Source organism: Dipodomys merriami, unplaced genomic scaffold (assembly GCF_024711535.1).
Source record: "Dipodomys merriami isolate MVZ:Mamm:240054 unplaced genomic scaffold, mDipMer1.0.p SCAF_10, whole genome shotgun sequence".
Lineage (NCBI taxonomy): Eukaryota > Metazoa > Chordata > Mammalia > Rodentia > Heteromyidae > Dipodomys > Dipodomys merriami.
In genome coordinates this window covers 11,811,874-11,825,710 of record NW_027202271.1, presented here as the reverse complement: position 1 = coordinate 11,825,710, position 13,837 = coordinate 11,811,874, and the positions used below count along the sequence as shown (strand labels likewise).

Sequence of the window (13,837 nt, the reverse complement as noted above, 5' to 3'; positions counted from 1 at the left end):
AAATAAGATTTTAGTAGTAGATATTATGTGGTAAAACAATTTTTTTTCACATGCATCTTGTTCAATTCTTCATGTTGCATATTCCTCCTTCTGTGTAATCTAACTAGAGAAGGCTGGACTCACATTTGAAATTAGGACAATTTGTTACAGCTTCATTTTTCCAAATGACTTGTCAGGAAGGGACTGTTTCCTAGGTGAAAATGATTCACTCTTACAAAGTTTCTTTACCTTGAAAGTTTCTTTACCTCCAACATGTGTGTCTGTGCACGAGTGTGTGAGCATTAATACTGGGGCTTGAACTCTGCATAGGTGTTGTCCCTTAGCTTTCTTGCTTAAGTCTGGTGGTCTTACCACTTGTGCCACAGCTCTACTTCCTGCTTTTGGTAGTTAATTGGAGATAAGAGTCTCATAGATGTTCCTGCCCAGGTGGGCTTTGAGCCACCATCCTTGCATCTCAGCCTCCTGAGTGGCTCTTAAGATCATAGGTGTGAACCACTGGCTCCATCAGGAAGTCCTTTGTTATTTCCTTCCTCTTTAAAGTTTTACCTGTGAATTACCAATTCCAAGCCCATCTCTCAGCTGAAAAAGCCTAATTGTTTGTGCCTCAGTAGGTCACCAGTGAAAACTTGACAAACAAACCATGCAAGGATTTCCCATCAATCACTGATGCCAGGTTCCCACCTGCGTTACAGAAATCCTCTCCTTTGGCCTCCCTCCCTGAGTAAACCTTCATTTTCTGCAGTATTGTCTTAGGAATTACATCTCTATGGAAACCACTGCCTGGGTGAGCCCTCTGCTTGTGATTAAGCATCTTTTCCACATTTACCTGTCGTCTTAATTGATAGAACAGGTAGCTCTTTGCAGCCCTCTGAATCCTTTCATCAATTTGCATGTCAAATCCTAAATTAGATGCAACACTGGAATGAACAGGGGAGCTGAGTGAAGCATCGGGGTTGTCATGACAACTGGGAAATGCCATGTATCCCCACCGATGCTAATTTAACTATCACGTAAAAAAATCAGTAGTTACTCTATTTTTCCACTTTAAGTAGAAATGAAATAACAGTTTGGGGTTTTCCTTGAAGGATTTACACATTTATACTTGTTGCTGTGTTTCTTGTTCTGCTGTAATCCTGGCATGGGTGTTGGCAGAATTATAGGGTCAAGGGTATTCAGTCCCCTGGAGGTTCCTGAAGAGGTTCCTGAACCAGCCTTTGGAGACTGTGTCTAGAGTAGTGAGGATTGAGAATGCCTATCGTTTCATACATGGAGCTAAGGTTCTCACACAGATCTCTCTAAACACACTGTATAAGCTAGTTTAAGAATAACTAGAAATGAGCTGGGCACTAGTGAGTCATTCCTGTCATCCTTGCTACTCAGGAAGCTGAGGTCTGAGGATCAAGGACCAAACCAGTCCAGTCAAGAAAGTCAAAGAGACTCTAATCTGCAATGAACTAGCAAATAATCAGAAGTGGAACTCTGGCTCAAGGGGTAGAGCAAAAAAGCTAAAGCTAAGGGACAGTGTCCAGATCCAGGCACAAAATGAAAGAAAGAAAGAAGGAGAGAGAGAGAGAGAGAGAGAGAGAGAGAGAGAGAGAGAGAGAGAGAGAGAGAGAGAGAGAGAGAGAGAGAGAGGAGAGAGAGAGAGAGAGAGAGAGAGAGAGAGAGGGAGAGGGAGAGGGAGAGGGAGAGGGAGAGGGAGAAGGAGAGAGAGAAGGAAGAAAGGAAGGAAGGAAGGAAAGAGGGAGGAGGGAGGAGGAAGGAAGGAAAGAAAGAAACAAAGAAAGAAAGAAAGAAGAGAGGGGGGAGGGAGGGATGAAAGAAAGAAAGGAAGGAAGGAAGGAAGGAAGGAGGCAGTGGGGGAGATAGGAAGGGATGGGAAGGGGAAACAAAGAGGAGGCAACAATGCTTGACAAGAAATGTACTCATTACCTTGCCCATGTAATTGTAACCCCTCTGGACAGTATTTTCACAATAAAAACAAAAGAAAGAGAGGGGGGGAAGGGAGGGAGGGAGGGAGGGAGGGAGGGAGGGAGGGAGGGAGGGAGGAAGGAAGGAAAGAAGAAAGAAAGAAAGAAAGAAAGAAAGAAAGAAAGAAAGAAAGAAAGAAAGAAAGAAAGAAAGAAAGAAAGAAAGAAAGAAAGAAAAAGAAAGAAAGAAAGAAAGAAAGAAAATGGAAGCCGCTCAAATACATCACTGGCTCCAGGACTGAAGCCAGGAATAGTTCCATTGATACTCTAACTCTAGGAATAAGCTACATAATGGACAATGTCCTTTCTTTTTTCTCTATATATCTCCAGAGTACCACCTGTCTTCTGGAAAAGGGTGGAATGGTAAACTAGGAAGACTTTGGGCTTGACAAGATTGAGTGTTCCGTGAAGCAAAACAACACTATGGTCTGGTTTGGACATCACAGCAAGATATAAGACAGTCCAAATGGAAGGAAATCTATCTATAGTAAACAAGATGATATGTTCAAACCATTTTGTACCAAGTACTTGTGTGTGCATATGTGCGCATGCACGCGTGCACCTGTACTGGGGCTTGAACTCAGGGCCTTTCACGTTTACTTGGCCCCTTGGGACAAGCTCTACTTCTAGCTTTGTGTAGTTAATTAGGGATAAAAGCCTCTCATGTTTGTCTGACCAGGCTGACTTTGGACCATGATCTTCAGATCTCACCCTCCTGAGTAGCTAGGATTACAGGCATGAGTCACCAGCACTCAGCCTATTTGTATGCATGTATGGGTGTATGTATGTATGCATGTATTAATTTAGAATGTTAGCAAGTTTCCATTCAAATCACAGGAGCTGCCAGAGGATGGCTTCTTTCCCCCCCCAGAAATGCCAGTTCTATTTCTCCCTAGGAACAGCTCCCTATGTTCTCAAAAGAAGAGGAATGAATGTTCTCTGCTCTGAAGCAAATGCTGTCCCTGCTTGTCAGGAATGATAGAGATAAGGAGCCCAAATGGATGCACACACTGGTTTGCTGGTTTGTTTTTAATTTTTAACTTTAATATTTTGGGAGCAGTGTGTGCCTCTGCATTTCTCAGTGCTGGCTCAGTTCCCCATTTCCTGTGTCAGTTCAGTATAAGGGTGGATCAACGTCATTCCTCACGCCTTCAGATTCATTCCAGAGTCGTGGCTCGAGTCTTTTCTTGAAAGCAAATCACCAAAGCTGGGCCGGGAGAGCTGGGGATTGTTTGATCATTTTTCAATCTAAGTGTTCCAGGATAAGATGTTCCTTAATGATCAACTAGAACAGAACCACTTTTGATTTATTATGTGGGCTGAGAATGCCAAATCATGCCGCGAAAGAAAGAATAGTATTTCAACATTTATTAAGTGTCTGATAGATGTTTGTCATTCTGCATATATTAATCTCATCTAGTTGTCACCATCTTGAGATTTCAATTTTATTTTCAGATGAAGGAACTTATCTTGAAGACCCACTTCCTCAGGCCACCCAGAGCATAGTCCTCAGTGCTGGAATTAAAATATAAAAACATGGGTCAGATTAATCCGCAAGTTAGATAGACACCTTATAGTTAAACAATCGCCGGTCAACAAAGCCACATAACATGGTATGGTTTTGGCCTCTCCTTGTGTGGGTAGTATTTTGTTTGTGTGTTCTGATGTCGGGGCTTAAACTCAGGGTCAGGGTGCTGTCCCTGAGCTTTTTTACTTAAGGCTAGGGTTCTACCACCTGAGCTACAGCTCCCCTTTGGCTTTTTTTTTTTTTTTTTTTGGTGGTTGATTGGAGATTAGCCTCTCACAGACTTTCCTGCCCAAGCTGGCTTAGAACTGTGATCCTCAGATCTCAGCCTCCTAAGTAGCTATGATTACAGGTGTGAGCCACCGATGTCTGGCAGCATTTTTTGTACTCAACAAATCTCTCTCTCTCTCTCTCTCTCTCTCTCTCTCTCTCTGTTTCTCTTTCTCCCTTTCCCTCTCTCTTTTAAAAGACTTTCTCCCTTCCTCCCTCTCTCTCTCTCTCTCTCTCTCTCTCTCTCTCTCTCTCTCTCTCTCTCTCTCTCTCTCTCTCTTCTTTCTGGATTAGTCATGTAATAGAAATTAGGATTCACTACACACCTGGCCTTTACCTGCATATTCTAGAGGAATGTACTATCTAAATAGCCCAGAGTTGGGCTGGGATGTAGCTCAGTGACAAAGTGCTTGCCTAAATCTTGGGTTCGATTCCCAGTACCAAAAGAAGACAAGACAAAAATAAATAAGCAAATAAATATCCCAGCGTATGGAGCCCTGGTGATTGTTCTGTTTTCTGATTCATCAGAGACCATTTCCAGCCACTTCCTTCAGGAGCTCTAAATCACGAGTCATGCAAGATAGCTCCCTACATCAGGAAAAATCCTGCTCATCCCCATTCTTGGACGGCCACTTCAATTAAATGAATTCAGTATTTTTCAACGTTTCCCTCAGCTACAGACTGTAACTTGAAATATAAGGAAAATTTACTTTATGAAAACTCCACATTTTTATTACTATAATTTTTTTTAAAGACAATGCCTTCTACCATCCAGCCAGAACCCATCTAGCATAAGTTACGAGGACAGAAGAAGTCTAGATTAGATTACCTTGTGGTTGAAACGGTTTGTCATGGAGATTTACGGAAGTCAGGTTTCAGTATGTAAGTACTTAAATGATAGTTTCATAGTTTCATAGTTCCCTGACACACTCCATCCTTTCTGCCTTGCAAATTTGATCTGTGCACTTCAAGAGAAGAGAAAAAAAATGATTTCATGAGAATCTGTGGCTTCAAGATGAAATACATAAAGTCCAGGCTTCAGAGTGTTACTGAAGCTGTCCTTTTGACCTCTTCACATTTGACCTTTCAAATTTGGCCCTTCCCTCTGTGTTTCATCAGGAGGAGCTAAGGCAAGCATCCGCCCTGCTTTTAGAGACCTAGGACATCCACCTTAACTGGTAGTGGTTTCAAGGTATGATCCTCTAGAAGTTCTTTCTTGTGTCCTCTCAAAGACCTTCATGCTTCAAGCAAAGTCTTTTTCCTTCTGGCAGACCTGGTCACCAGCACATGTAAGTCAGGATGAACTGGCGGGATGGGGGAGAGGGGGTTGTAACAGCAGCCCCATTTCCAATAGACTGTCGGGAAATGTGTCCTCAGTCCTTGTAGCAAATTTTGGGTCACAAGGGCTGTAAAGTTGTTTGGTTTGATGACTTGGGAAGGCTTTTGGGTCACATGTTTTTCCTTCTTCCCTGGACCCTCCAGGGAGCTTGTTGGGAGAGCCAGAACTCCTCTAGATCTAGTTCTGGTTCTGTGGCCTTGGAAGGAAGGTAACCTTTACTAGAAATTCATGGGCAGATGTCCCTTCGTGTTTCTTGGTCAGAACTGGCCATAGTTAAGGCACATATTAACAAGGCGATGTCCACAAATGACCAATCACAGAGACCGGTGCAACTGTCTGTCATTCCTTCTAGAACTTTCCTCTGGCCTCTGCCTCTCTCCTGTATCTTCCTATACCCTGTCCTCCACTAACATGGAAGGAAGGGTCAAGAAGAGAAGGACTATAGAATCAACCGGTCAGAAAGCAGAGACTTTGAGATTGTAAGAGGGAAGATCACTTACAAATTGGAGAATAAAATTTACTGGAAAGAATCTTTTCCATATTTGTTAAATATGTTACAGAGTCCACGCTCAGCCCTCAAATGCTATGAAGTGACAAACAAGAGCAATGACAATGAAGTAAGACAGATCTTGTGTCCTTAGGACAGCTGTTTTAATTGCACAGTGCCTCAGTTATCTAGAAAATAGAAATAACTGCTTTGTAGGATGTTGTAAGCACAATCAATAATATACAATTAGTACATCACATCTGGCATGGTTGGTTTGTTTTTTGTTTACATATGCTGGTATTAGGGCTTGAACTCAGTTCTTGGGCACTGTCCCTGAGCTTTGTGGCTCTACCACTTGAGCCACAGCTCCACTTCCAGCTTTTTTGCTGGATCATTGGAGATATGAGTCTCCAAGAGAGTCCTGCCTGAGTTGGCTTTGGCTTGCAATCCTCAGATCCCAGCCTCCTGAGTAGCTAGGTTCACAGGTGTGAACCGTCAGCGCCCAGCACATCTCGCACTTTACACGTGGATAATTAGGAGACTGTTTTCTGTAACACTCAGGAAAAGGAACTGGAGAAGCAGAGGAAGCAGCCATGCCGATCAGCAGCAGGGAAGACAGCAGGGAAGGACACTGGGGACTGATGATCACGAGACAGGATGGTGACAGCACCAACACTGGATCGTTCCCTGTACCCCAGGTACACCATCTCATTTAACTCTTCGTTACCCTTGTTTTACAGTTAAGCATTAGGGAGGTCACATAAGTGGTGAATGGCCAAGTCTAGTCTGAAATGTTGTCTGGACTTTTCCTTGTGCCAAAGTGCAGAAGTACCTTACTGGAACAGGGTGCTTTCCTTCATTCAAGGACACTTGAGGTGTGCATTCTGCACAGACCAGATACACATCGCGATCCAACCCCGAGGCTTCTTGGATTTGATTTTTTTTTCAATGCTATTACTGGGACTTGAACTCAGGGCCTGGGCTCTGTCCCTGAGTTTTTTCACTCAAGGCTGGCACTCTACCACTTGAGCAAAACTTCCACTTGCAACTTTTGGTGGTATATTGGAGATAGGGGGTCTCACAGAATTTCCCTACCCAAGCTAACTTTGAACCATGATCCTCAGATCTCAGCCTCCTGAGTAGCTAGGTTTACAGGCATAAGCCACTAGTACTTGACTTGCTTTTTTATTGAGTTCATTAAATGATCTAGAATCATCTAAAAGTGCACAAATCTGATAGCTTGTTGTTATACAGTGTTTCTTCTCTGTTGATAAGAAGACAGAGAACTTCCTGATATTCCCTAGGAAGAACCAGGGGTCACCAGAATAAACAGAAGACAAACACAGATGTCACTGAAGGCTTTAAGGAAGGGACAGAGGGGGCAGGCATTCATTGTATGATGCACAGCAAGACATCACCAATTCTCTTCTTTGTTGTCTGCTTTCACCTATTCCTACCCCAGTTAATTTCTACTCCTTTCCCCTTTACTATGCGGCACATTTAGCCTCTCTCTCCATCTTCCATCTTCCTGAGACTACTTCTAACCTGACACTAGTAGCTCATACCTGTAACCCTAGCTACTAAGGAGGCTGAGATCCAAGGATCATGGTTCAAAGGCAGCCTAAGCAGGAAAGTCTGTGAGACTCTTTACCTCCAACTAACCCACAAAAAGCCTGAAGTAGGGCTGTGGCTTAAGTGGTAGAGCACTCCAACCTTGAAGGAAAAAGCTAAGAAATAGTGCCCAAGACCTGAGTCCAAGCTCCAGTATAGGCACACACCACACACACACACACACACACACACAATCACTAGTTATCCTCTGGGATGATTACTCAATACTCTGTGTGTGTGTGTGTGTGTGTGTGTGTGTGTGTGTGTGTGTGTGTGTGTGTGTATAAACTACTACTTCAAAAGATTGTAAGTTTGGGGGTTTTATTCTATTGTTTCACAGGTTAGAGATTAAACTCAGCGCCTTGCCCAATATTGCATTGACTTTGGCACTAGAGATTAAATAGCCTACTTCTTTGCCCCGTTGGCCCCAACTGACTCCTTGATGATTTTTGTCTCCTCAGATGCAGTATAGCATCTTGTAAAAAGTAAGTAGTCAATAAATCACATTGACAGATTAAGTTCTAGTTCTGTGGCACCGTAAGATACCAGCCAGCAGCGTGGTCTCGTAACCATGCTTTCCCAGGGTTAACAGAGGGTGGGGTACAAGCCACGGTGAATCAGGTGACGATGCGACAGTTCATCTTCATTATGAGCTACACATGAAGTCAGAAGACATTAAGCCAAGTCCAAGAACATCTGGGAGAATGGAGGGTATATATACATAAACACATCCATATGTATATATACATATACACACACATATATACATATATATATACATATATATATATATATATATATATGCTGCATCTGGATGGCTCATAGTGATCTATCTCCATTGATATCTCTACTAAGCCAGACAATTTATCAATACTACTGCAAACTTCAGAGACCTGCTCTTGGGGTGGGGGGTGGGGGGGTGGTGTGTGTGTGTGTGTGTGTGTGTGTGTGTGTGTGTGTGTGTGTGTGTGTGTGTGTGTGTGTGTGTGTGTTGGAGTTTGAACTCAAGGCCCGGTACTATCCCTTAGCTTTTTCCCTCAAGGCTGGTGCTCTACTACTTGAGCCACAACTCCACTTCTTTTTTTTTTTGGTGGTTAATTGGAAATAAGAGTTTCACAGACTTTCCTGCCCCAGCTGACTTTGAACTACAATTCTCAGCTTTCAACTTCCTGAGTAGCTAGGATTACAGGTGTGAGCCACCAGTGCCTGGCCCAGAAGCCTGTTCTTATGACCAAATGTGATTCCTTAAACATATTTAATGAGTATCAGTCAGTCAAGGTAGACCTCTAGAGCTAAAAATGGCACAAAATAGATTTTTTTTAAAAAAGCGGTATTCCTTTGAGAGTACCACTGTGTTTGATACTGCTATTTGAAATTTTGGCCATGAAATGAACTAGCCTATGTCCTTTGGCTCTCCCGTTAACTAGGCCTCTGGTGTCAGAAAATGAATAGACACACAAGAGACGGAGGCGATTTTGTCAAAGCAATTTACTTCTGTACAGAAGACTGGTCTGCCACTTTCGTGTGCTAGGCAGGCACACGAAATGGGGTGGGTTGCTTGGTGTTTTTTTTTCCTTAACCCAAGGCTAACATTGCCCCTTCTCCTTGGTGCACACTTTTTTACACTGAGGTGACAAGGAAACACAAGGAACCCAGAAAGCACTCTCATGGTCAGTGAAAGGTCCCTGCTGGGGGGGGGGGGGGGGAGGAGGGGTAGCAGTTTTGTTGGCAAAGGCTCACATTCTTCTCACAGCTGGCTGGGAACAGTTGGAGGAGGTGGAAAAAGTCAGGGGAAAGTTCCCATTCAAGCAGGGTTGTGAGGGGAGATAGAGAGATCTATTCTTTAGCTCCTTTGACAAGGACTCATACCCTTGACATGGGTAGATGGTGACAACAACACAGATGATATTTACAATGGAAGTCAAGAGCAGATAATTCCAGGATATATCGGTTACAAGTATTGTTACGAGATGGAGGTATTTTAGTTTGACAGAAACCATTGCTTTTTCTCATGCCAGGTCCTGTGGCTTGAATTCAGGGTTTCCCTCCCTTGCTCAGCTGGCATCCTATCACCTGAGTCATGGCTGCAACCTCGCTTTTTTACTGGTACTTTTAGAATTGAAATGTCATGGACTTTTCTGTCCCTATCGGCTCTAAACCACAGACTACTGGATCTCAGCCTTCTGAGTAGGATTATAGGCACGAACCACTGGTGCCTGGCTCATTATGCTCTTAATTTGAATTTCCCTAATGAGGAAATTGGCTAATGAGGTTGAATGTGTTTGTGTGTGCTTATTTGCCATCTGTGTATCCTGTTTGTCTAAATGTTTCTTTGGCTTTTTTTTCTTTCTTTTTTGATGGAATGGGGGTTGGACCTCAGGGCTTCATGCTTGCTAGCAGGTGCTCTATCACTTGAGCCATGCCCCAGTCCTTTCTTGCCTTAATTATTTTTTTCAGATGGAGCCTCACATTTTTGCCTGGGGTTGGCCTCAGAACATTGATCCTCGTATCTATACCTACCTGCCTAGATTATAGGTGTAAGCATCAATGCTCACACACGTTTAGTCTTGATGAGCTATAGTTTATTGATATTTTCCTCTTCTTTGTGTTGATTTGTGAGCACAGGATTTTGTGAGCCTCCTGCCTCAGCTTCCCAAGTGCTGGGATTATAGGTATATGCCACCACATCGGGCTGACACCCCTGACTCTTCACTGAATCTTAAGCCCCAAGGGTTTTCTCTTATATAATCTTTCACACATTTTATAACTTTACATTTAAACCTAGGGTCTACTTGGGTATATATATATATAATGAGAGGATTGTGGGCTCAATATCATTTTGATTGTGCCTATGGATAACTAATTACATTAGTATATTATTGGGGGAGGGGAACCTGGATGCTGACCCTGAGCTTTTTTGCTCAAGGCTATATGCTGACCCTTGAGCCACAGTTCCACTTCCAACTTCTTGGAAGTTCATGGTAGATAAAAAAAATCTCCCGGACTTCCCTGTTTGGGCTGGCTTCAAACGGTGATCCTCAGATCTCAGCTTCCTGAGTAGCTAGTATTACAGGCCTAAGTCACCAGTACCCTGGCTACTTCAGTGCATTTTAACCATGCTGTCCTTTCTCCATGGAGTTATTCTTGCACTGTTGTAAAACTCAGCTTCACCTACATTCCGTGACCTCTTGACTTTCTACTCTGTTCCATTAATCCTTTCCTTTGCAAAGACCAAACACTTGATTTCTAGCCTGTGAAATAAGCCTTCAGATTAAACAAACATTGCTGTCACTGTATTCTCCTTTGCCAGGTTTTAGCTATTCTACTTCCTTTGACACTCCATGTGAGTTTTGCAATAGGTTTGCCTATCTTTATAAAAAAGTCTTGCTGAGATTTTGATGAGTAACTATGACCTATATATCAACATGATAGATTTCTTCAGTAGGCTTGAGTCTTTCAGTCTGGAAACTCAGAATCTCTATTTATTTTCATCTTTTTTATTTTCTTTCATGAGTGTTGTATAGTTATCAGTATATGCATATTATAAAAGTTTTGTTATATTTATTTCTAGATATTTCCTTTTTTGAGCAACTATAATAATTTTTTACTTTAATTCAACTTCCACTTTTTACTAGCATATGGAAATGCAATTTTCCCCTGTTTCTTGTGACTTGCTACGCTCACTCATTAGATCTAGGAATATTTTTTGTAGAATCCTTAGGATTTTCTTTATAGACCATCATGTCATCTGCGAAAAGGACAGTAGTATTTGTTCCTTTCTAATGCAGATGCACTTATTTCATTTTCTTGCCCTACTACATCAGCCAGAACCTTCAACACTGGCTTGAATAGCAGTAATGAAAGCGGCCATTCTTGTCTCATTCCTTATCTTTGGAAGACAGTATTCATTCTTTTCCCACTAAACGTATCATGTTACAAAGGTACAATGCCCATCTGCCTCAGATCATAGAAAATAATATTTATCAAAATGAATTCCAGGGAATGGAATCAGGAGGCTTTTTTATTGTTGTTTTCTTTTTGTCTTGTTTGTTCATTTAGCTGTCTTTAGGAAGTTAAGGAAGGCACAGAAATGGAGGGACAAAGGGTGAATAAATGCAACAGTGGTACATACTCACTAGACAATATGTGGAAAATGAACTATACAACTTATGGGTGATGATGGGAGGGAAAAACTAGGAGAGAGTGAGGGAAGAGGTGACATTGTCCAAAAAGAAATGTACTTGTTACCTGACTTATGTAACTGTAACTTCTCTGTATATCACCTTTATAATAATAATTTTTTAGAAAACTTAAAAAAAACATACTGCACACTCCCATTCTAAAATGTATTCTCTGGCCTGAACATATTCTATAAATCTAATACAATTATTGTAATATCATGTGCTTTTTCCTTGATAGTTCATTATTAATCTTCATTGTTAAATTCAAATTCACTAAATAAAAGATATATTGGGAAAAATTATCATGTTGGGATAATTTTTTATCATGTTAGGATTTTGTAGATGTTGTTTATTAAGATGTGGAAGTTCTGTATTTATAGTCATTTGGAAGTATTTTTTAAAAAATCATAAATGGTCATTTATTTTTTTCTTAATACCTTTTCTGTAGCTGTTGATAAAACCATGTGATTTTTCTTCTTTGGCCTCTTAGTATGGTAGGTCATCTTGGTTGATTTTTTTTTCTTTTTTTCTTTTTTTTTGGTCAGATGTGGGGCCTGAACTCTGGGCCTGGGTGCTATCCCTCAGTTCTTCAGCTCAAGGCTAGCCACAGTGCCACTTCTGGCTTTTTCTGCTTATGTGATGCTAAAGAATTGAAGCCAGGGCCTCATGCATGCAAGGCAAACACTCTACCACTGTGCCACTTTCCCAGCCTATCTTGGTTGATTTTTGAATATCAAACCATCCTTGCATCTCTGAAATAAATTACATTTGTATAAGATATATATATATATATATATATATATATAATACTTTTTATGTTAATGAATTCTACTTGCTAATAGTTTATTGAGAATTTTTTCATTTACACTTATGGGATGAATGTTAGGCTTTGGGTTTTGTTTGTTTTTTCAATTTGTACTGTTTATATTGGATTTAGGGACCATAACAACACTAACTTTATCAAATGAGTTTGAAATTGTCCCCTTCCCTTTTATTTTTTTTTTTTTTTTTTTTTTTTTTTTTTTTTTTTTTTTTTTTGTCAGTCATGGGGCTTGAACTCTGGGCCTGGGCGCTGTCCCTCAGCTCTTCAGCTCAAGGCGAGCGCTCTACCACTTGAGCTACAGCGCCACTTCCGATTTTCTGGTGGTTTATTGGAGATAGGAGTCTCACAGTCTTTCCTGCCCGGGCTGGCTTTGAACCGCGATCCTCAGATCTCAGCCTCCTGAGTAGCTAGGATTACAGGCGTGAGCCACCAGCGCCCGGCTTTCCCTTTTATTTTTTGCAAGAGGGTGTATAAAGTTGATGTTCATTCAGTTTTCATTTGTGTAGAATCCACTGAGGAACCTGCTTTTATTCTCTTATTTTCTCTCTTTTATTTGCTCAAAACAACACAGCACAACAACATAGAATAATATAGCTATTGTTATGAGAAAGAAATATTGTTGTAATTGTTGTTATATTAAAAAAAAAAAAAAGCAGCCGGACGCTGGTGACTCACACCTGTAATCCTAGCTATTCAGGAGGCTGAGGTCTGAGGATTGTGGTTCAAATCCAGCTCGGGCAGGAAAGGCCATGAGACTCTTCTCTCCTATCAACCACCAGAAAACCAGAAGTGGTGCTGTAGTTCAACTGGTAGAGTGCTTGCTTTGAGTTAAAGAGCTGAGGGACAGTTCCCAGGCCCAGAGTTCAAGCCCCACCACCGATCCCCCCCCAAAAAAAGCAAAACAGTTCTGTGAGATAATGTGGCATATCTATCCCATTGTTAGGAAGGCACTTTGCATACTGTGAATATGTTTTCAAGGTTTGGGGATGGTACAATTGAGAAAAAGTACTACATACTATGAACCCCAAGAGTTAGGTAGGTCCTAACTCTTGTGGATGAGATGGCATTCCAAATGGACACAGCTCTGTGGACAATGAAGACCCAGTGAAATGAAATAATTACAAATCTGTAAGATATCTCTGTCCACATGATAACGGATGACTATATAATGAGCACATATGTGTGTGCAGAACACTGACTGAGGCAGGTCTTGTGTTGGGATAGGAAGATGTTTAAAATATGAGGGAGGTACTTATACCCAGCGAACCCTTGATTTTAGGAGCTGACATTTCCAAATCCTAAATTGGTCAGTCTAATTTCCCAACCCCTGCTTCATGCTCTCTCTAACTTACCATTGTGTAAGATGCCCAGATTCCAGCAGATAACTGAAGCAGACAGAACACACCAGCTTGCTGGGATCCAATGTGGGATCTCCACAGAAGGAAAAGCCCTCAGGACCAGAAGGAACCCTCATTAGTGAATATTTATCACCTCCTCAGGAAGTGTCTGGGGATGGCGTAGAGCTGTCACTAAAGTTCCCTTATTGTTATTGTTCACATTGCCCTGACAGAACCGCTGAGGGGGAAGAATGACACATCATTATGACAAAATCTGTTAGCATTTACAGTGCT

General features: G+C 41.7%; 1 long non-coding RNA gene across 1 annotated transcript; it reads right to left on the bottom strand.

Moving 5' to 3' along the window:
* Positions 1–3,064: 3,064 nt before the first annotated feature.
* LOC138840016 (uncharacterized) lies at positions 3,065–13,755 on the bottom strand. The gene is made up of 3 exons (XR_011376030.1): positions 13,559–13,755; positions 4,595–4,730; positions 3,065–3,485 (listed from the first exon to the last, which is right to left on the bottom strand). It is a non-coding gene; the product is annotated as an uncharacterized lncRNA (long non-coding RNA).
* Positions 13,756–13,837: the final 82 nt, after the last annotated feature.